Source organism: Rhinopithecus roxellana, chromosome 10, assembly GCF_007565055.1.
Source record: "Rhinopithecus roxellana isolate Shanxi Qingling chromosome 10, ASM756505v1, whole genome shotgun sequence".
Classification (NCBI taxonomy): Eukaryota; Metazoa; Chordata; class Mammalia; order Primates; family Cercopithecidae; genus Rhinopithecus; species Rhinopithecus roxellana.
In genome coordinates, this window is record NC_044558.1 from 69,426,082 (window position 1) to 69,447,500 (window position 21,419).

The 21,419-nt window shown below is 35.7% G+C and overlaps 1 protein-coding gene across 4 annotated transcripts in view; it reads left to right on the forward strand.

The window, feature by feature from the left end:
* The window catches only part of NELL2 (neural EGFL like 2), a 388,158-nt gene that overhangs the window by 256,393 nt on the left and 110,346 nt on the right, over positions 1-21,419 (forward strand). The window lies entirely within an intron of this gene.

Here is a 21,419-nt window from a genome sequence, read left to right on the forward strand (position 1 = left end):
CTTTTTCCCCATAACATGTGGAACTCTTGCTTTGGCTACTTTATTAATTTTATTATCTAAAATAATGTTTATATATATATATATATATTTTCATTATTTCCACACCTCACCTTTATGTGCTAGAGAAGAAGTAAAAGACATGAACCCTATTTTGAAAGAACTTAGTCTGTTGGAGAATTTCTATAATAAATAAGAGCAATCAAAAGAAGCTAGTATAATAATGCCTAGGAGTTCTGAAGGTAGGAAATTCAATGAGGATGGTTCCAATCAGAAACATTTTCTTGACAGTGATGGAATGTAAAGTACATTTCAGGAGAGATAGAATTTGGGTAAACTAGAAGAAGAAAAAAGATTTCAGGCAAGGAGGCCAACACAAATGAAGTTGACATGGAATGAATACCATATTCTTGAGTTGAGTCAGTGATTAAGCTATCCTTATTTTACACCGTGGAACATAGGAAAATAAGACTAATCTTTATTCCATCTAACAGCGCTCAAAATAATGTTTTTAAAAATTCACTTTCTGGGGGTATCCTTTTTTAAAATTAGTTCACACTTCCACCAGTTATTGTTCCTACTTAATTCCTTCATTATTATGACTGTTCTCTTGATGTGTTTTAGTTAACCCTCATTCTTCTTAAAGTGGGGTCCTTATGATGGGACGTGACCTTGGACTTCTTAAAGGATAATTCCCAGGGTGAAATCCGTAAGAAGCACCAACTGTAAGACCTTGAATATGGAAAGTGCCTTCTGGTAATTAGATCCACAGTGTGGCCATGTGGCTGGGGTTGATCTGTAGAGCAGTTAAGGGGTAGCATGTTTACTTTGCAAAAGATATAAACTTTCAAATGAAGAAGATCGATTAGTTTAATTCAGAGCTTCTTAACTTAGTTTAACATTTAAGAATTTAGTCTCTAAATTTGAAGATCTAGTTGAATTCTAGTTCCTCTACTTAAAATTCTTTGAAGAAATTTTTTTACCCCTTTTCATGCTTCATTTGCCTTATAGTATACTATGGGGTTAACAATACCTATTTCATAGGGTTATTGTGAAAATTAAATCAAAGGACAAAGTAAATTATATTTTATAGTACTTGGGACATTATAAGTGCTCAACAAATAGCTAAACATAAGCTTGAATGCAAATGCCAGCCAAACGATGAGACATTTTTCTGTTCATATCAAGTTTTCTTAATTATGCAAGTACAAATTATATATCCTCATGTTAAATATGCAAAATATGCCTATAGGTATTGCTTCTGCATGGATAATGAAATACCGCAACATGATTAATAGGGCTATTAGTAATAGAGGACAAAGTAATAGTGCTTCACTGTTTATTATAATATGTAACCAACAGGTCTGTTCCTGTAAAATATACCCTTTCTTTGTTGAGTCAGTGCTATTTATGGGAATGTCTTCAGAAGGACAAAGACAGATTAGAAAAGAAGTTTCTAGAGCAAGACGATATTCTGAAATCCTTTATGAACTAACAGTTCTAGGTCAGGAAATAATTACAGTGTTGCTGAAAATTTATGACAGTGTTGGCAAATATGTATCACAATGCAAGCTAGCTTCTGTGATTGGTGATGATGTCTGGGAAAAATGGTTTGTTAATAAATATTTCCATTCTGCATTTTGTTTCAATTACCATGATATTTGTAAAAATGAATGCAGAAAATAACCTTTTAACCCAGAATTACCAGAGAGAGTTTTCAATGCATTATTTCATCATATGTGCCCAATCTGTCTCTGAAATATGGAGTCTATCCATGAAGACTTTGGGTTAATAGATACGACTGTAAGGGTAGCATCCGGTACATTTCCAAGCAAGCTTACCTGTGACATCTCTGTAATGCTTTGCTGCTGATTTATTACTGCAGGGGTACCACAACTCTGCATCCTACTCCTAAACACAATATTTATTTACCTGAGTCTTCATATTTTAATTCCTTTGAAAATCAATTTGACTTTAGATAATTCTGTTGACAGATAATCCAATCAATAGGAAAAGGTGTTTTCAGTAAAATTTAATTTTTTTAAATTCTGAGGTTATTTTCAAATGATTTTCTGAAGCTAACATTAAACTCTTCTAACCTGATATTTTGCCTTTATAGTGGACTCTGTTAGAATGCTGGAACTGAAATTATACCCTTTCATGCTTCAGTGTGAAAGTGACTAGGCCATTTGAATTGAAATGATTCTCACCCATAGTTCAAATTAATACAGTGGAATAGAATTATATTAGTTGACTCCTTTGTACTCAAATTTAGATACACCTTACATAATATCATGTCTCTTGAAATGTAATTGCATTCAAATAAAAGCCTGATACTATACAGTTATTCTACACTGAACAGAGAAGCTATTAGTCTTATTCCTCACTTGCAAATTCACTAGTCTCAAGACCTCTAAAATTTCAAATTTAGAATTATGAAGTATGGACAAAGACATACGTAGGGAAAATAGTCCTTTAGTCTGAAAGGTACATTCACCTAATTCATATTTAGGTGGGCACACCTAATATGGCCTGGGTACTGTGCTAGTCACACAATTCATCCCCTCATTGTCTTTACCTCTAGATAGGAGGTGAGGTGAGCAGGCAGTTTAGTAACCAAGCAAGTGGGTGAGTATTATCAAATGCTAAATAGGTGCTATGAAGGAAAGCTATAGAGGGCAGCAAGGGGACCTACTTAGGTTATGTTTTCAGGTAGGGCCTCGCTGGGATCCTGAGGGATGAAGAACCTGGGGAAGAACATTACGGGGTGGAGAAATGAGCAGACCCAAAGACTCCAGAACAAAAATACTGACCAATAGCAAAGGGCGAGTCTCAAAGCTGGGAAAGCCTTATAGAACCCAGTGGGGTTGGAGATTAGATGAACAAATGTATTTCAACACCTTGATCTCAGCTTGCATGAGACCACATTTTGGCTTGAATTGTGCTTCGGTGCAGTAGCTTGGTTTATTGTGTTTCAGTGTAGGCTTACCACCCTCTACCATGTGGGTGAGCATGCTGCAATTCTTCAGCAACCATTGGATAACTGCAAAATCTAAGAAATTCAGAAAGGATTTATTGATTTGTCATTACTTTCACTTCCAAAAATGAGACTACAAAATCCATTGTATTAGTCATTAACATTGCATGTTGTTACTTTTTTTAATTTAATTTTTCTCCTTTTGTGTCATTATGGAATGAAGATCTCTGTGTCAAGATATGATGTACTTAATTTACATATTAGCCCTCTTCTCTCATTTTTGTTTTACTGCTGTGCATATTCAGTGCTGATTATAAAGTACATGTCCTTTACTTTTGAACTCTTCACCCATTTATTCATTGGTTTTTGCTGATGGTGCCAAACTATGTTAGAACATGTGACTCCAATAAGGATATGATTAGTTCCATTTAATGATAATCGGCCTTCTGGTGTGGTTTCCAGGAATACATTGCATCAATAACCAGGAACCACTTATTTGCAAAGTCAAAATCATCTGGTTACTAATATAATTCTGATAACATATTGGTGTTCCTTGAATGTACTTGCAAAAGAGCTTGTACTACTTTTTCATAAGTTGGAATTGCTTTGTTATTACTATGTCTAAGCTATTTAATCTAATCTCAGTTTTAGAATGGGAATTTGGTGATTCTACTTTTTTTTTTTTTTTAAGAAAGGGAAACAAGTTATATCTGCAGGCAAGTATGTCCCTGTGCATTTTTGTTTTTTATTTTGATGGCCTACCTATAACTTGTGAAGGATTTTGGCTGGCAGCCAAACTCAGAGCAGTCAACTATTACAATTGTTTGTGTCTGTGTGTATTCTCAAGTGTCTTTATAGTTGAAATGAAATAAGTAATAAGTTCAGTGTACAGCAGACCACTCTAGACCAGGGATTTTGGCAGATGCTTTATTTATTCAGTTCTGAATTTTTTTTCTTTTTTTTTTTTTTGTATATCTGCTTTTTCCGTGAAGTTTTCTGTGCATCTTTATAACCAGTGAGAATAGATTCTTGATTTAAAGCAAAACTTTGTTAGAAAGATTTCCATGTCAATCCAAAAAATAGATTAAAGCAAAATGCATCCATAATGCTTGAATTACACTAAGTAATAAATGTCCACTTAGATTTGGGCTCTAATTTTTAAACATTTATTTAGCAAAATACTACCTCAAATATGTAGGCAGGATTTGGATTGGATTGACAAGAAATGCGGTTCTGAATTTCATAAAGCGTTCACTAGGGAGACTGTATTGTCAGCAGCAGTAATTACAGCAGTAATTGTGTCATTTACCCTGTTACAGACCACTGAATTTGACGAGCATGGGACATACCAGCTGTCACACCCTGTTAGCTTTCATGTTCTGGGATTTGCAAAATCACACTAGGGCTCACTGCTAGTGAAGGGAAAGAAAACAAAAAATAAACCAAGATTTAAAGCTATTACAATTTTTAGAGAGAAGCTTTTCTAAAAAACAAAATGTAAATTTCCATAAAATCGAAAATCAGTGTGGGTATCCATTTCTTTTGTTTGTTTCTTTACAGTCAAAAGCTGCTGGACTGGAAGTAAAGATAACTAAGGTTCTGTCACTTATTAATTCTGCCACTTATTAACTGTGAGCTTGGATATGTCATTTACTCTGAATGAGCCTCAATTTCTTCATATCATCAATTAAAAAAATTGGTGAGGGATGCAGCCAATAGGGTCCAGTTTCTCTTAAAATTCTCTGTTTCTACTGTAAACAAATTCTCTCTTACGTGGGGGAGATGTGTCAGTGAATAAATTAGGGTCTCTGTGCTCATCCAACTTTTATTTGAATGAAGAAGACAGACCATAAATATATAAGCAAATAATTTTATATAGTCTGATGTTAGATAGGAACAAGTGTTGTGAAGAAATAAATCCAGGTAAAAGAAGTGGTCTGAGACAGAGCATGTCTAAGGAAGTGTCCTCTGAGCAGGGTTCTGAAATAAGTGAACAAATGAGTGAGCTACAAGAACCTGTGAATTAACAGCATCTCAAGAAGACGGGACAGCAAAATGCTTTTGCTATTCAAGGAACATAGAGCGGCCAGTGTGATTGGGAAGAGAGAGAAGTAGAAGATTGCAGGGCACACTGTGGTCATGGCAAATACTTTATATTTTATTCAAAATGGGAAAATAAGTCATGATCTGTTTTATGTCTTGAAATGGTTGTTCTGCCTGTTGAATGAAATAAGAGGGCTACAGGTGAGTATGTTTGCATATTAACTGACTACATTCAAATATGTTGATATACATATTTTTTTAAATCATGCACTTTTATAGAGAAAACATTTTTTAGAGATGTTAGAGAAGGCTAATGATTAAAATTGAGCTTCTTCTGATATATTTTGATTTTTTTCCGAATTACCTTTTGAGTTTCATTTTATCTTAGGTAATATAGAATTGTCCATAATATTCACAGAAGAAGTAAAAATACTAACTGCTTTTGGGCTGGCAAACGTGAGTGTTTCAATCCAGTTCAGGAAAGATTGTGAGATAGGGTCATGTGTTGTTAGATTTGATTAACCACAGTGTAATAAATACTTTTCTAGATGTTTTTCTCTGAAATATTTGACTGGAGACAGAGACAGGAGAGTCCAGGAGTATAAATCTAATGACATCCAAATAAAAGCCTTCTGTTGCAAGCATTCAGCAATCAGGTCAGGAACTTCTTAGAACATTCTAGATGGATTTTTTTTCTCCTCTTGATGTATCATGCCAACCTGCTCCATTTTTTTTTTTTTTTTTTTTTTTAATGCATGAAAACATTCAGTCAACAAACACAGATGAAATACTAACTTCTGGTCAGACACTCTGCCAAACACAGGATACAGCAAAGTCACCTGCCAGAGGTTTGGCAGTGATAAATAATATATTTGATGTGGGAAACTAGGGGCCTCCTTTTGAAGTTGCATTTGCACGTCAAATTATATGTTGTTTTTACTTGGATGTGTAGGGGTGGCTGGAGAGTTGGTTGACGCCATTACGGTGGAGCTAATTCCCTTTCAACTACTCTTTGTTATGTTGATAAGGGTGTAAAAACAAAACACATCTTTATTTTTTTTTTTTTATTTATTTTTTTTTTTTTTTGAGGCGGAGTCTCGCTCTGTCGCCCGGACTGGAGTGCAGTGGCCAGATCTCAGCTCACTGCAAGCTCCGCCTCCTGGGTTTACGCCATTCTCCTGCCTCAGCCTCCCGAGTAGCTGGGACCACAGGCGCCCGCCACCTCGCCCGGCTAGTTTTTGTATTTTTAGTAGAGACGGGGTTTCACCGTGTTAGCCAGGATGGTCTCGATCTCCTGACCTCGTGATCCGCCCGTCTCGGCCTCCCAAAGTGCTGGGATTACAGGCTTGAGCCACCGCGCCCGGCCAAAACACATCTTTATAATGAAGGCTGTCATCACCTAGAAGCAAAGGTTGGTAGGCAAATATAAAACTGCCATGCCGGGTGTTCAATACCATGATAAAGGAACGCACATCAGTCTAACGAAACAGTTTAGGCAAATATGCTGGGTCATGAAAGTCCTGAAGTAGTGACAGAGAGTGAATATTTTAAAAAAGAGGACTTTCCTATCCCCCAAATAAATCTATAATTAAAATCTGTAGTGTACTTTCCCCAACATTCACTTGTTCAGAAATATATATGTATATTTGTCATCTTCTCTTTGAGAAAACTATGTTCCTCAAGAGTTTCACATTATGATTCCATCATTCTGTTTTTCACTGCTCTGGAACTTTCCATAATGATCATGACTCACTTTCAAAGTAATCATTTTCATTTAGTTTATTATTTTGCATTGTGGGCAGAGGATGGAGAATGCAGAGACCAAGTTAGAAGACAGAGAAGCAGGAGTGTTACTGAGTCAATCAACTTGCTCAATCTGTCCTAGAGGCCCTGGAGGCTACCTGAGCCAGCTATATTTTGATAACTGCAAATCCTTTTCATTTTGCCTTTCTGCCTTCCTCTTATCCCACTTTACCTTAAAGGGACATTGTGAGTGAGTGAATGGATTTTATCATTCATGGTAAGATATATGGAACATGTTTAAATAACATTACGAGGGGTAACCTTTAAATACACCTATTTGCCCATTGTACTAGATCTGGGATCCCAGAGAAAAGAGGTTTGGGGAAAGAAGGTGGTGAGGAGGGAGGTGCCCGGTGTAATTAGAGGAGGGTAGAATAAGAGCCATGAATACAAAGAGTGAGCGTTTTTCCTAGAGCAGGACATTGCTGATTGCAATTAAAATATACACTTGCAGTTGGGGAGAAGAGTACATTATTTTAAAGTTTTTAATTTTGTGGAAGAATATAAGAAATTGAAACGAATATATTGGAGAGAGGTGTTGAGTAAAGCTTGCAACTGGGAAGGAAGCAAGTGCAAGAAACAGAGATATAAGAACGCAAGTAGTGGAAAGAGAAGGGAAAGTAAAGAAAATTGGCATCAGAATCAATTCCCATTTGTTGTCGTTCAGTTGCTTCTTTTTTATTATTATTATACTTTAAGTTCTAGGGTACATGTGCAGGACGTGCAGTTTTGTTACATGGGTATACACGTGCCATGGTGATTTGCTGCACTCATCAACCCATCACCTACATTAGGTATTTCTTCTAATGCTATCCCTCCCCTAGCCCCCATCCCCCTGTCAAGCCCCGGTGTGATGTTCCCCTCCCTGTGTCCATGTGTTCTCATTGTTCAGCTCTCATAAGTGAGAACATGCAGTGTTTGGTTTTTCTGTTCTTGTGTTAGTTTGCAGAGAAGGATGGTTTCCAACTTCATCCAGTTGCTCCTTAAGCTACGCATTTTCTGGTCTTTGGGTCACATTTCTATTCATATCTGAGCAACAGTTGATTGGGATCCCAGAGGCCAAGAGAGTAAGTAAAAATGGAAAACATCAGGAGAAGGGAAGAGTTAGCTTGTTAGTGTGAGAAACAATCAGGGAAAGAGAATGATGAATTGACGTTAAAGTATCTCTTAAACTTCTCTGAAAACTTTTAGTGATTCCTTAGGGCAAGAGCTCCCCTCTGTGAGGCACAGTGAGAGAAGAATTATTGCAGTTTAAGGAACCTTATGAAGTAAAAGTGAATGATTCAGAGTGAGATTTAGAATAAAATCCATTTTAAATTCTTGAAAAAAATATAAAAGAAGAGACACTCTAACCACATTACCAAAAGAGAGCATTCCTTTGTATTTTAGAAAAGATGACTTTTGGAATAACAAAACAAAAAATATATATTTAACTATATTTCTAAATTGATTCCTGACACTCGAGCAGAACAAAACACAAGTATAAATTAGACATTACTTGCTACTTAACATCTATCTATCTATCTATCTATCTATCTATCTATCTATGTCTAGTGTGTATAAATTATATACATACACACATATATTCTATATATTCACACACATACCTACATATATGCACACATAAAGAAATGCAGTTGTATCTATTATTTTATGAGGGAGCAACATATATAGATATCTTGAGGGTGAGAATTCTGCCTTACTCATCTTGTAATGACCACAACTCTAATTTAAGCACAGGAGACCTTAACACATATTTATAACATCAATAAACACACCACTGCAAATCAAAATATTAAAGGATCTTTAAAGATATTAGCTCTAAAATGTCAGAAATAACTAAATAGTCTGAAACACAGTAAACACAGAAGCATGAAATAAAAGTGCACAAAAGATACTTTTACATGCTTCTTCCTGTTTTATCAAGAACAATGTATGTAGTAATCCTTTGGAATAGGAAATTATCTTTTATCTTGTATTTTGCTGCAGGAGATGTTAAAATAACATACTCCAAGAAAGATAAATTTCGTAATGAAGCTCATTTTAAAATTAAGCCCCTGAAAGAAAACACTGATAGGTTTCTTTTGCCCCATAGTCTCATCACTTTAAAATCTGAGGAATCATTCTCTTTTCGGAAAATAGTATCTGATCCAACTGTGGAAATCTAATATCTTAAAATTCATTGGAAAGACTGTCTATGTTGGAATGCTATGGCTGTTTTTCTTGGGAAATTATATATTTCAGAAGTTACCTTTTGTATTTCATTTTGTTTTGAGGTACTTTTTTTCTGGTGTACTTTGTTGAGTATACTCTCTCATCTTATTTATTTGTAGATATTAAAGGAGAGCAGGCCTTAAAGTTTTCAAAAAACGAATATATCGTATGGGGTTAGGTAGGTGAAGGTGATATTTTTCTCCAGCAGAGATTTTCACTAGCTTAGTGAAAGCCTTTCTTTTTATGAAATAAACGTCAATAGATGGAAAATCATGCCTCTTGCCAAATTTAGGGGCAGCACCAACATGAAAACACACGAGCAACAAGCTTGAACTTTTGCATTGATGAAGTTAAGCATCATGATCTCTTAAGCAGTGTGTAGATATTTTTCTAAATATTAAATCTCACACGTGTTACAGGGATTCTGAGTGAGTGCAATGAACTCTAGATGTAACATACTCTGAGGAATTGAAAAATGTTGATTTTTGTATCTATTGGAGCCTACCCATCATTGATTCATCCATATGTATCAAGTGCCTAAAAAGTGGCAGGTGTTATGGCAAGATGTGAGGATTCAAAGATCTATACTAACATTTTCTTTCTCAAGAAGTATACTGATTATGGAGGGACAGGTAAGAGAATTAACAATCCCTGACAGCATGAGGACAGCTAGTCTAATACTAACTCATGAAGCGCTATGAGAACCAGGATTATTCTCAGTGCTTTCCAGATGTTACCACATTTGAGCCTCACAACTCTATGAAAGGCATGCATATCCACAGTCCCTCATCTACAATTTTAAACTCCAAAAAGTCCAGACAGCTGTGACGATCAAGTGTTTATTTATTTTATTTTATTTGTTTTTTCTTATTAATTTTTATTTCAAAGAGGTACTGTATGGATGCGCTTTAAAAAAATGTTCGAGCACAATAACAATGAGTAAATCCACGTGAAGGATGTAGGTACTTCAAATGTTTATTTTTTAAAATTCATTTGGCAGCAAAATTTGATCAGATGTGAGGCTATTTTACTTCTTTATTGATCCTATTTGGTCTGAATGGTCATATTTTTACTGCTGAAATACTTGAGTATAGCCCCAGATCCTGCAGGGAATTTTACTTCTGTACTGTTTTTAGATTCATTTTGTGGTTTGAAGAGATTAAGTAACTTGCCCAAGACCTCACAGTAAAAGGAAGAGCCAGGATTTGAGCTGAGACAGCCTGACTCCAAAGTCCTTTCACCAAACCACTTCACATTCTGCCTTTCAAATGTTATAACGAAATGAAATACAAGGCTCTATAGAGCTCATCTAAATGAGACTGAGAGTCTCAAAGAAAATTTTCTGAAGGAGTTTTGTGTGATCTGAGTGGGAGGTGAGTAGAACAGTTAAGCAAAGAAAGTGGGAAGGGGCTTTCTGGGCAGAGAATAGCACCTGTGGCAGCAAAGAAGCACATGCGAAAGACATGGCCTTTAGTAGAGTCTCAACAAGTGATAGTACTACTAGATGTTGCAGTAGGTACATCAGTGTGCAGTTTGGTGAAAGCAGGGGGCCATGATGAAAGCTTTAATGAGGATTTAGTGCCTTGCTGGCCAGTAAAAACAATGATGTGCCACCAATAGCAAAATTAAGAGAGAAGAAGAGAGAATGGGGAGGATTGGTGGGGGCAGAAGGAAAGGAGATTAGATTTTATAAAAAGTTATTCTGATAATGGTCTGAAAATGCACCAAACTGGAGACAGTGTTGTCATCATGAGGATATTGCACTAATCCAAACAAGAGCTATTTAGTGCCCAGTTTTGGGCACCTGCAGAGCAATGGGGATAGAGATGGGAGGACAGAAATGAGAACTTTCAAGAAAGAAGAATCCAGGTGACCTGGCACCCAGATGAATGTGGGGAGTGAGAAGAAGGGAGGGAGGAATCTATAGTGACTCCCGGATTCCTGGTTTGGGAGGAAGAAAGACTTAAGGATAGATTTAGCTGCATATTTGTCTGTGGATGGGAAATCTGAGGACATTCTCTCCTGATGACCTGAATGTTTATCTGTGAGGTTGTTCATGGAGTAATGTGCTGAGGATGGAAATGGGGCAAGCTCTTGAAGAGACAATAAGAGATACTGCAGGATTGCCATTCTGGAATACCTTGAATATTCAGCATTGTCAGGTGTTTTGCATGTTAGATTGAGACACACTATAGAATCAATGATGCATTCCTTAACAGGTATTCATTGGAGATCAATTTTGTGCCAGTCATTTTGTTTTGGATGTTGGGGGTGATTGATGAATTAGACCCAAGGGTTTACCATCTAAGTGGTGGTCGTTAAACAGATTTGGGGTGAAGAGTGTTTATTTGGTTTATGATCACCATCAATAGAGTAAATTTTGTTTCCTAAGGTGGTCCTTGCCTTTATATTTTGACTGTTTATTTCTATTTTCTTCTTTGCCATAAAAAACAAACAAAACCCAGGCAAACAAGAATAACAAAATACCTACAGGTAAGAGGCTCTCTTAAATCTATTAATCTCATCACCACCTTCCCACTTGCCCAGGTTAAGAACCTAAGTTATCTAAAGTGTTTCTTCCTCTTGACTCAAATATTGATTCACTTTGGAGCCCAAAATTGGAGTATAAATCTACCCCTCTTCCTTCATCATTTTCTCCATTATACTTTAGACCCTCTATTCAAGACAGTTTAATTCACAAAATCATAGGGGCTGGGATGCGTAAAATGAATAAGACATGGTTCCTGCCTTAAAGGGATTCAAATCTTGTGATTTTGTTGTAAACTTCCCAGTAATTCCTCCTCTGTCCTTAGTACTTCCTTATGCTGAATATATACGTTGCTTAGCACAGTGCTTTGCAGGTAATAAGCACTCAGTTTCTTTCTGTTTTTCTTTGTTGTCAACACCGCTCCTCCTCCTCCTTCTTCTCCCCTTCCTCCTTATCCTCCTCCGCCTTCTCATTCTTTTCCTCTTCCCTCTCTCAGTGTTGCACAGACTTCTGTCTCAACTCTCAATAATAATCTAGTTCAAATGGAGAAGAATAAAAGGAAGAAAGAGGGATAAAAAGAGAGAAGAATGCTAACTTTCTAACTTGAGAAGCCCATTTTGTCAAGGAAAGTTAATCTCTCTTCATCTACACATTACTGTTAGATTAGTTTTCCTTAAAATCAACTCTAATTTTCCATGCCACATTTTCTTCTACAGCTGGAAGCAGCTATTTATTGCCTACCAAATAAAATTCTGTTGTAGTCTGGACGCTACCAATACTTATTCCTTACTGTTATCTTTTAGTCATCACCATCTGCCAGCTCAAGTACTTGAGGGCCCTCTTATACCCCATGCTTTTATCTTGTGCACCTGTGTTTTCTCCAGATGCTGTGTTCTTTCCCATCTTTACACTTTTGTTAAAACCCCTTTCTGTCTTTCAAGAGCCACCTGTTTGGCCTGTTTCCCACGTAATGCTTTCCCAGAACCTTCAGTCAGTCCTCATCTCTTTGAGCTCCTTAAGCTTCATGAGATTTTTGTTTGCAGGTTGTGTATTTTAAAGCACTGAAGTCTGGCCTTGTTACTTTCTAGCTATGTGACTTTGGACAAAGCACCTAATTGCGCCAAGAAAGCTCTGTATTCTCATTTATAAAATAAAAATAAAAATAATACCTACCTGAACAGGCCTTTTATGAAGACTAAAGGGGATACTGCATATAAAACAGTTAGCACAGTGTTTTGCGGTCTGTAGTAAGCACTTAAGAATTTAGCTACTCTCATTATTATTACTATTATTATTTTCCCTGTTATGGCACTAAACAACTTCTACGATATATCATAGTTAGTTTCTATTTGTTAGCTTACGAAATTACTATAAGGAGAAGGAGGAAATTTGAGTGTGCTTTGGTTGTTAAGATTCTTGGTCAAATAAGGATTAGGAAGGGAGACTGGGCACACCAGTGAAAAGACTGGAAGAAAATTAACCAAGCATGTCAGGAGAAGAAAATCGGAACAAATTCCTAGTTGCCAAGCAAACTGAAGAATGACAAGAAGTCAGTATTGACTTGAATTGAATCGGTGTGGTCAGTGAGCAAGAAACAAATAGTGAATTAAAAATGCCTGGGTGTTAAAAATGACTTTTAGGGAATTTGCTACTGATATGGGCATCAAATAAGTTTACAATATGACTTCTGGCAGTCACTTTAGTAGCATTAAAAATAGATTTCTGTTAAAATGACATGGCAGTAAGTAAAATTTTTCTATAATATAAAGTGAGTAAATAAGGTAATCACAAGAAACAGAGTGAATAGCTGTTGCTCAATATGTCAGCAGACAATTTTCCCTTGATGTAATCATTGAAAGTAGTGGCATTTCGGAAACAAGAAAAATGTCCAAAATAGATTTGATTTCAGAAAAGATTGTGAGGAGAACAAACACTATGGGACATTTAGGTTCTCTCCACAGAATTAAAATGAAATGGAAAAGAGAAGACATCTGTCTAGTAAAAGCAAAAGAAATTTTCCCACTGAAGTAGATAATAGGCAACTAATTTTTCTTGAGTGTCCTTATTATTGCCAGCAATTTAACTTTCATCCTTTAAATTTATCCTTCACAACTGCTCTTTTATACAGTTCCTAATTTCCGCATTTTAAACTTAGAAAGCTTAGCTAACTTTCTCATGTCCATAGAACTAGGATAAAATGGCATCTGAAACTAAGCCTGTCTGGAAATTAAAATGTGTACTATATACACTGCCTCCCTGTTATTGTTCATTACAATAGTACATAATTTTCTCATTTTTTCTCCTGTATCTTTCAAATTTAGCTGTGGTCCTGCTACACATCATATACCTTCATAGTCAGCCCACTACCCTCAGAGAGACTTTCTTCTCTGATATACTTCTCCAGCCACAGGAAATGTATTGTCTATCTTGCATCTTCTACTCCTCTGTTCAAATTTTAAAATGTTGGAAAAACAGCAGCTGTAGTAACATATCGGTGTATGTTTCACAAAGAAAGCTGCTTCACTTTCTCTAACCCAAGCGTTTTCTGGAATATAAATTTCATATAAGTAAATTCTCTCTTAGATTGTAGCAGGTTATGGCCCTAAACATAGTGACAACTAACCTCTAGTCACAACTATCATCCGATTACTAGAAACCTGAGAAAAAGCTCCCTTAGAATTAATGCTAAATAAGTCTTGGAGCAGAGAAGCCCATAGAAGAGGTGTGAATTGCTCTTGAGTAGCTTATAACAACAGTATCAAACTACATGTTTAGAGGGATGGTTTATCTAAAAAATGTATGACTGCTTAGTCATTTTCCTCTAATATTTCTGTAGACTAGATTGCTTAAGATGTCAATGGGTTTTACCGAAGTCCATCCATAAGTGTCACTTGTAAGTGTGCCCACCAAAGCTAATATGTAGTGACCTGCACTGTTTTGTGAAGAGCATCCAAATCACACAGCCCATGGATCTGCAATACTGAGACTTCTTGCTTTTTTCCAAAAAGAATGGCAACAACTGAATCCCCTGATAAAATACACTCTGTCTCTCTCCTAGTATACTAAACAACTCTCTGAACTTGTCCACAGCACCTCAGTACTTTCACAAGATAATTATTGCACTGCAGATCTTCCAAAATGAGTACAAGCTGAGTTTAATTAATGTTCTATATTACAACTCCAAAATTTCTGGTTTTAGGTCTATAAGAAAAAAGTGGCACTCCTTCCTTCCTTCTCCCTTCTTCTTTCCTTCTCTTTCGCAGATATTTAACAGCCTGATATATGAAAACATTGTGTTATGATTCATTAGATGGTCAAGGACATTTACGTTCTGTTACCAGAAGAGCAGAATCTAGTGTATAAAGGTGTCAGCTAGAGGATGTAGGATATTGCTGGTAGATGAAGCAGAATTATCCAGCACAATGCACAGTGTTTCTACGGCCTGACCACTGGTGGTAGAGGAGAAGACTCTCAGACATTGGAGGTGTCTATTTACCAAACTAATTTAATGTTAAGCTTCAAGAGATTTTTAAGTGCAGGCAATTGGTGCTAGAGTCCAAGTTCTGTTAGCTGGTTACTTTGTTTGGCGGGGATTTGCACTTGAACATGTTGTTATCCTTTTCTTTTAAAAATTTCTTTCTACCTTGTGAAAACGTGGGTTTTAGTATGAACAGAAAGTGATGGCTGTCCTTTGCCTTAAGAAGTGCTATAATTCTAAGATTCCTTTTAGACGGTGTTTTTAAAGAAGTATAAAATATAGTAAAGAGATGATACCGTCCTAATTGTAAAGCAGCAGAAGACTTTACATACAACAAAAAGACATTAAACTGTATAAACATTAAAAACTGAATAATTATAAAGAAGAACACTAGAATAAAAAAGGATTAGATTCAGGAAAAACACAAGTATTAAATACGTTGGCCAATGAATTACATAGCAATCAATAGCCTGAATTTTGGAGTCAGATGTAATTCACAACTCTGCTACTTACTAGCTGCGTGTTCCTGGGCAAGCCATTTAGCTTTTCTAAGTCAAGTTTTAATTTTCTGTAATGATGTTTTTAGTCATAAATGATTAAATAAGGATTAAATGAGATAATATATGTAACAAAGTATGTGGTATGTAGTAAGCAGTGAATCGTAGCTATGATTATTATAAATTATTCAGTGTGATTCAAATTTATAAGGGCCTCGAGATTCCAAAAACAAAAGAGACAAAGTATATGCATGGTGTTTTTAATTGGGAATCTGCATCTGCCCTCACCAACACATGTAAAAAAAATAAATCCGTGTCAAATTCTTCGTTCTCCAAGAAGTCATTTTTGGATTCCTGCCTGACCCAACCAGATCCTCCCTTGATCTCTTGCAACCCTCTGTAAGCAGTGTTTACTTCTCTACTTTAGCAGCTTCTCATAATGAAACCATTTACTAAAGCTTTGTTTTTTTTTCTTATATCTTCAACTAAACTGTAAGCTTTTTGAAGGCTGTTAACTTTATAATAATTTTTAACCCCCAAATATTCCAGTACTAAATAGATATTGAAGAAAAATGTACTAAATTTAATTTAAATGTAGATACTTGTAAACGATGACTTTTCACTCTTATTTTCTGCAGTATTTGCATTTTATATTATACTGAAATTTTTGAATAGAACATGGATTGTGTTCTATTGTACATCTACTTTGAAATCACAGTGAGGAAAGCTATGTGAATTTTACAGCAACTTGTTTGTTTCTAGGTAGCACATTCATACTGCAAACAGCTCAATATGAATACCAAATTTAAACCTCATCTTAAGTCCATGTTATTATGACTGATGACACTGTTGGATAGGAATCTTAAAATTATTTTAGATACATTAGCATACCCAGGTTGACTTAGGGGTTAATCAGTGAAAGCCAAGCATTATTGTTATACATAACATCTGTATTTAGATGCATCCAAGTGCGTATATTATTACTTTTTTTTCCCATGGAAGAACTTTACTATATTGCGCCTCATCATTAGTATGAAATCAGGTTTACATTGTATGTAGAGATGCAGAACAAACAAATTATGATACACAGGAAAAAATCTTTTCTAGCTATCACTATACAATTATAAATTCTATGTATAATGTTTCATAGTGATTGACAACCAAATTACTTCCTTTTAGTATTGTTGAGTGATGGTGTTTTCCTTCGATATATTTTTCTTTTTTTCATTTCATTTAAATTTCAAATTCATAGACACAATGAATAATTAAATTCTGATTAAAATAACCATGTGCTGATATTTTTGATGAAGAGGAGCTAGAAAGTGATGCATTTGATTTCACTTCCAGCTGTTAGTTGGATTGTCGTATCAAGTAAACCATGAAATTTTTACTGAGGATATGAAGATGGCATTGAGTCTTATAGATTGGAAGGATATTCCAAACATCAGATCTGAATGTCTGCCTTTCAATATGTGGGACATAAATCTTGAAATTTATTCACTATTACATCCTGACATGCTCTTCTTAAACACTGGAACATAATACTGATTTAAAATTTACCTTAGAATTTCCCTCCTTATTCTGTTGAATTTTACTTACTATATATTGGAAGTGTTGGAGGAAGTATTAGAAATGGAGAGGCGAACTAGTGATTTGATGGTGGAGTCCTCAGGGAAGTGTGAGTCAGAGAAAGGATGAGAAATTGACATTTGACCAAAACTGGAAATGGAGCACCAATAATTAACTGTCTATTGAGATGACTTTACAGAATATTTGCTTGTTGCTTCATTTATATTCTGTTTTTGTGAAGGATTAGAAAATCTTCTTTGAGACTACAGTCATTTAAAAGAGTTTTCCTAAGCTCACAGTTTGCATTAGTTCATATATTGTAGCTATAACCAACTTTATTTTAAGTAGTGTGAAAAGATTTAAAGTGATAGTGTAAAGGAATTAATATTTTCTGTTTTCAAAAGATGTTCTAATATCTTAACTAATATTTGAAATATCCAAAATCAAATAAAACTGCACTGTAGTAAAATCAATGTGAAAACACAGCTCGGATTTTTAAGAGCTCTGTGTTTGGCATGTAGTCCACAATTGAACAAACTGGGATTGTCTTGAATTATGGCAAAGGAATTAGTAGTTCCTATCTCGCCCCATCTATTCTTTCAATCATTTATTTAAGAAACATTCTGGTATTAGGTCTAACATTTAAGTCTCTAATCCATCTTGAATTAATCTTCGTATAAGGAGTAAGGAAAGGATCCAGTTTCAGCTTTCTACTTATGGCTAGCCAATTTTCCCAGCACCATTTATTAAATAGGGAATCCTTTCCCCATTTCTTGTTTCTCTCAGGTTTGTCAAAGATCAGATGGCTGTAGATGTGTGGTATTATTTCTGAGGACTCTGTTCTGTTCCATTGGTCTATATCTCTGTTTTGGTACCAGTACCATGCTGTTTTGGTTACTGTAGCCTTGTAGTATGGTTTGAAGTCAGGTAGCGTGACGCCTCCAGCTTTGTCCTTTTGACTTAGGATTGTCTTGGAAATGCGGGCTCTTTTTTGGTTCCATATGAACTTTAAAGCAGTTTTTTCCAATTCTGTGAAGAAACTCATTGGTAGCTTGATAGGGATGGCATTGAATCTAGAAATAACCTTGGGCAGTATGGCCATTTTCACGATATTGATTCTTCCTATCCATGAGCATGGTATGTTCTTCCATTTGTTTGTGTCCTCTTTGATTTCACTGAGCAGTGGTTTGTAGTTCTCCTTGAAGAGGTCCTTGACATCCCTTGTAAGTTGGATTCCTAGGTATTTTATTCTCTTTGAAGCAATTGTGAATGGAAGTTCATTCCTGAATTGGCTCTCTGCTTGTCTGTTACTGGTATATAAGAATGCTTGTGATTTTTGCACATTAATTTTGTATCCTGAGACTTTGCTGAAGTTGCTTATCAGCTTAAGGAGATTTTGGGCTGAGACAATGGGGTTTTCTAAATATACAATCATGTCATCTGCAAACAGGGACAATTTGACTTCTTCTTTTCCTAACTGAATACCCTTGATTTCTTTCTCTTGCCTGATTGCCCTAGCCAGAACTTCCAACACTATGTTGAATAGGAGTGGTGAGAGAGGGCATCCCTATCTTGTACCAATTTTCAAAGGGAATTTTTCCAGTTTTTGCCCATTCAGTATGATATTAGCTGTGGGTTTGTCATAAATAGCTCTTATTATTTTGAGGTACTTTCCATCAATACCGAATTTATTGAGCGTTTTTAGCATGAAGGGCTGTTGAATTTTGTCAAAAGCCTTTTCTGCATCTATTGAGATAATCATGTGGTTCTTGACTTTGGTTCTGTTTATATGCTGGATTATGTTTATTGATTTGTGAATGTTGAACCAGCCTTGCATCCCAGGGATGAAGCCCACTTGATCATGGTGGATAAGCTTTTTGATGTGCTGCTGAATCCGGTTTGCTAGTATTTTATTGAGGATTTTTGCATCGATGTTCATCAGGGATATTGGTCTAAAATTCTCTTTTTTTGTTGTGTCTCTGCCAGGCTTTGGTATCAGGATGATGTTGGCCTCATGGGTGCAGCACACCAACATGGCACAAATATACATATGTAACAAACCTGCACGTTATGCACATGTACCCTAGAACTTAAAGTATAATAAAAAAATGAAAAGAAAAAAAAAAGAAATATTCTTTGAATGTTTAAATTGAGATACAAAGAAAAATACAAAATTCTGGTCTAAAAATTCACAGTCCCAGAGTGGAGCTTAAGAATGAAGAACTAAAGAGAAATTGACATAAAATTCCAATAAAAGAGAATAACAGAACCTTGTATATTGTGTTAGGGAAAATAGATAACAGCCCCTAACTCTGTAGGAGGGGAAGACTAAGGTGTCTTCGAACAGCATGTGACATTTTATTGTAATGTTTAAAAATGCTAAGTGTCTTCCAGGAGAATCTGTGGGGAAGGACACTTCAGTCACAGGGAACAATATACGTATATATAAAGGCATGGAGGCATTTAAAGCCTTCAGAACTGTATTTGCCTTTGAATTGCCTAGGAGCCCACTTTCTCATTTCAGTACCCTTGAGAGTAAATGACAACAGAGGAAACCAGGTCCCAGATTGTGTAATTATTTAGCGCTTATTGAACATTATCATGCTAGGTGCTAAACTGAATCTTGTTAGGTCCTTTCTCTACCTGGTGAGTATGGTCTAATTAAAAAGACAACCAAAGCAGGGATTAAAACAGCATCAAATCAATCAGCAGCTGTCTCTTAAGGGCCTACGGCTGTCCATATAAAGATTTATAGATTAACTGTGGCACTTTGAATTGCACTGGGAAGAAAATTGGCAGCAGGTGCAAACTTCATTCAAAGTGTAGATTTGTTTTGCTTCAGGCAGCAGAACCCAAAGGTAGGCATGCTGCCCATTCTAGCCCTTCTGAAATTTTATGATGGTCCAAGGGTAGCCTCAATTAGGAGACCTATGTGTAATCTAGCTCTTTTCTAAGCTACCAGTAGTAAGCATGAATTTATAAAAATTGTGAAATGTTCTGTGATACTAGACAATAAGGGTGGAATTTTGTAAAATTTTTGGTTATTCAGTCAGGAATTTGGAAAATAATATATCCATTTGTGCAGTTTTGGAACCTTGGTGATTAAAATCTCTCTTTCCTCTAAAGGATTATTGGGAATAATCTCTATGAATGTAATTACAGGGTTATAATTAAAGCTATCATAACTTTGTGCTTATGTAGAATGAGACATAAAATACAATAGCAAAATGTTAATTTTTATTTTTAAAAAAGAAAACGAAGGGCATTTTATTTTAGTAGTTGAAGTAAGTGGTTTTGGTCTGATCTTAACTGTATATGCCAAAGACAATTTACAGATGTATTACAAGTTACACATCTATTATGCCAAAGACAAGTTACAGATATGTTACCATTATAATGTCTGGAATACAGAGTTCTAAAGTAAAATCAAATCTTTCATTGTTTTCATGATTTATATAATGTGAAATTAATGGCTCAATCAATGTAATTTATTAAAGTATGTATTTTGTTTTAGGCCTAAATAATATTCATGTAAAAGACTGAGTACGAAGTAGTGCCACTGTAGGGATTTTAGGTGGTTGAACTAATTTGTGTGCATTTTCTTACATATTTCATTTCCTCCTCATCTTTATTTTGATGTTAGATTTGTTTGCTTTCTCATGTTCACTGTATTTATTCCTTACATTTATATCTTTGCTGAATGCTGAGCTAGAATTCTGAAGTTACTTGATATTCCTGTGAACTTGGGCAGGATACTTAAACACTATGAGCCACCATCGAGTCATCTTGAAAATGGTTACAATGATAATGGTTCTGCGTCTCCCACAGGGTGCTGTAAGGATGAAATAATTCAATGCTTTCCAGAGTTTCAAGTTACAAGCAGTTAGAGCAGATACTATATTGATTACATATTCTAAAGTTTGTATTTGCACATATTACAAAAGCAAGTTTGTCTTTTAATAGATTTGTGATGCTTTCTTTGCAGAGTGAGGGAACTTACTAAAGAAATCAAAGATTCCCCAGACAGTTTGCATAAATATCTTTAGGCTTGGAAATGTGGCTGCAGGTGTTAACGGCAGGCACCTAACTCCTAGAACTTCAGCTTTATTATCCTACAGGTCATGACTCACAAAGCAATACAATTTCACATCCTCCCTGTCATCGTTCACATGCTACAGTGATGAGTTAGGTGACAGATTTATTTCATGAGAGTACCTCCCCAAATATTAACTGTATACAGCTGACTTTGGAGTCTACTTCTAGAATTAATCCTCATCTTTGCCTCCCCTCTCTATTTCTTGCAATCGTTGGTATGCCTTTTGTCCAAATTATTTTGCATTCAATGTTTGTGAA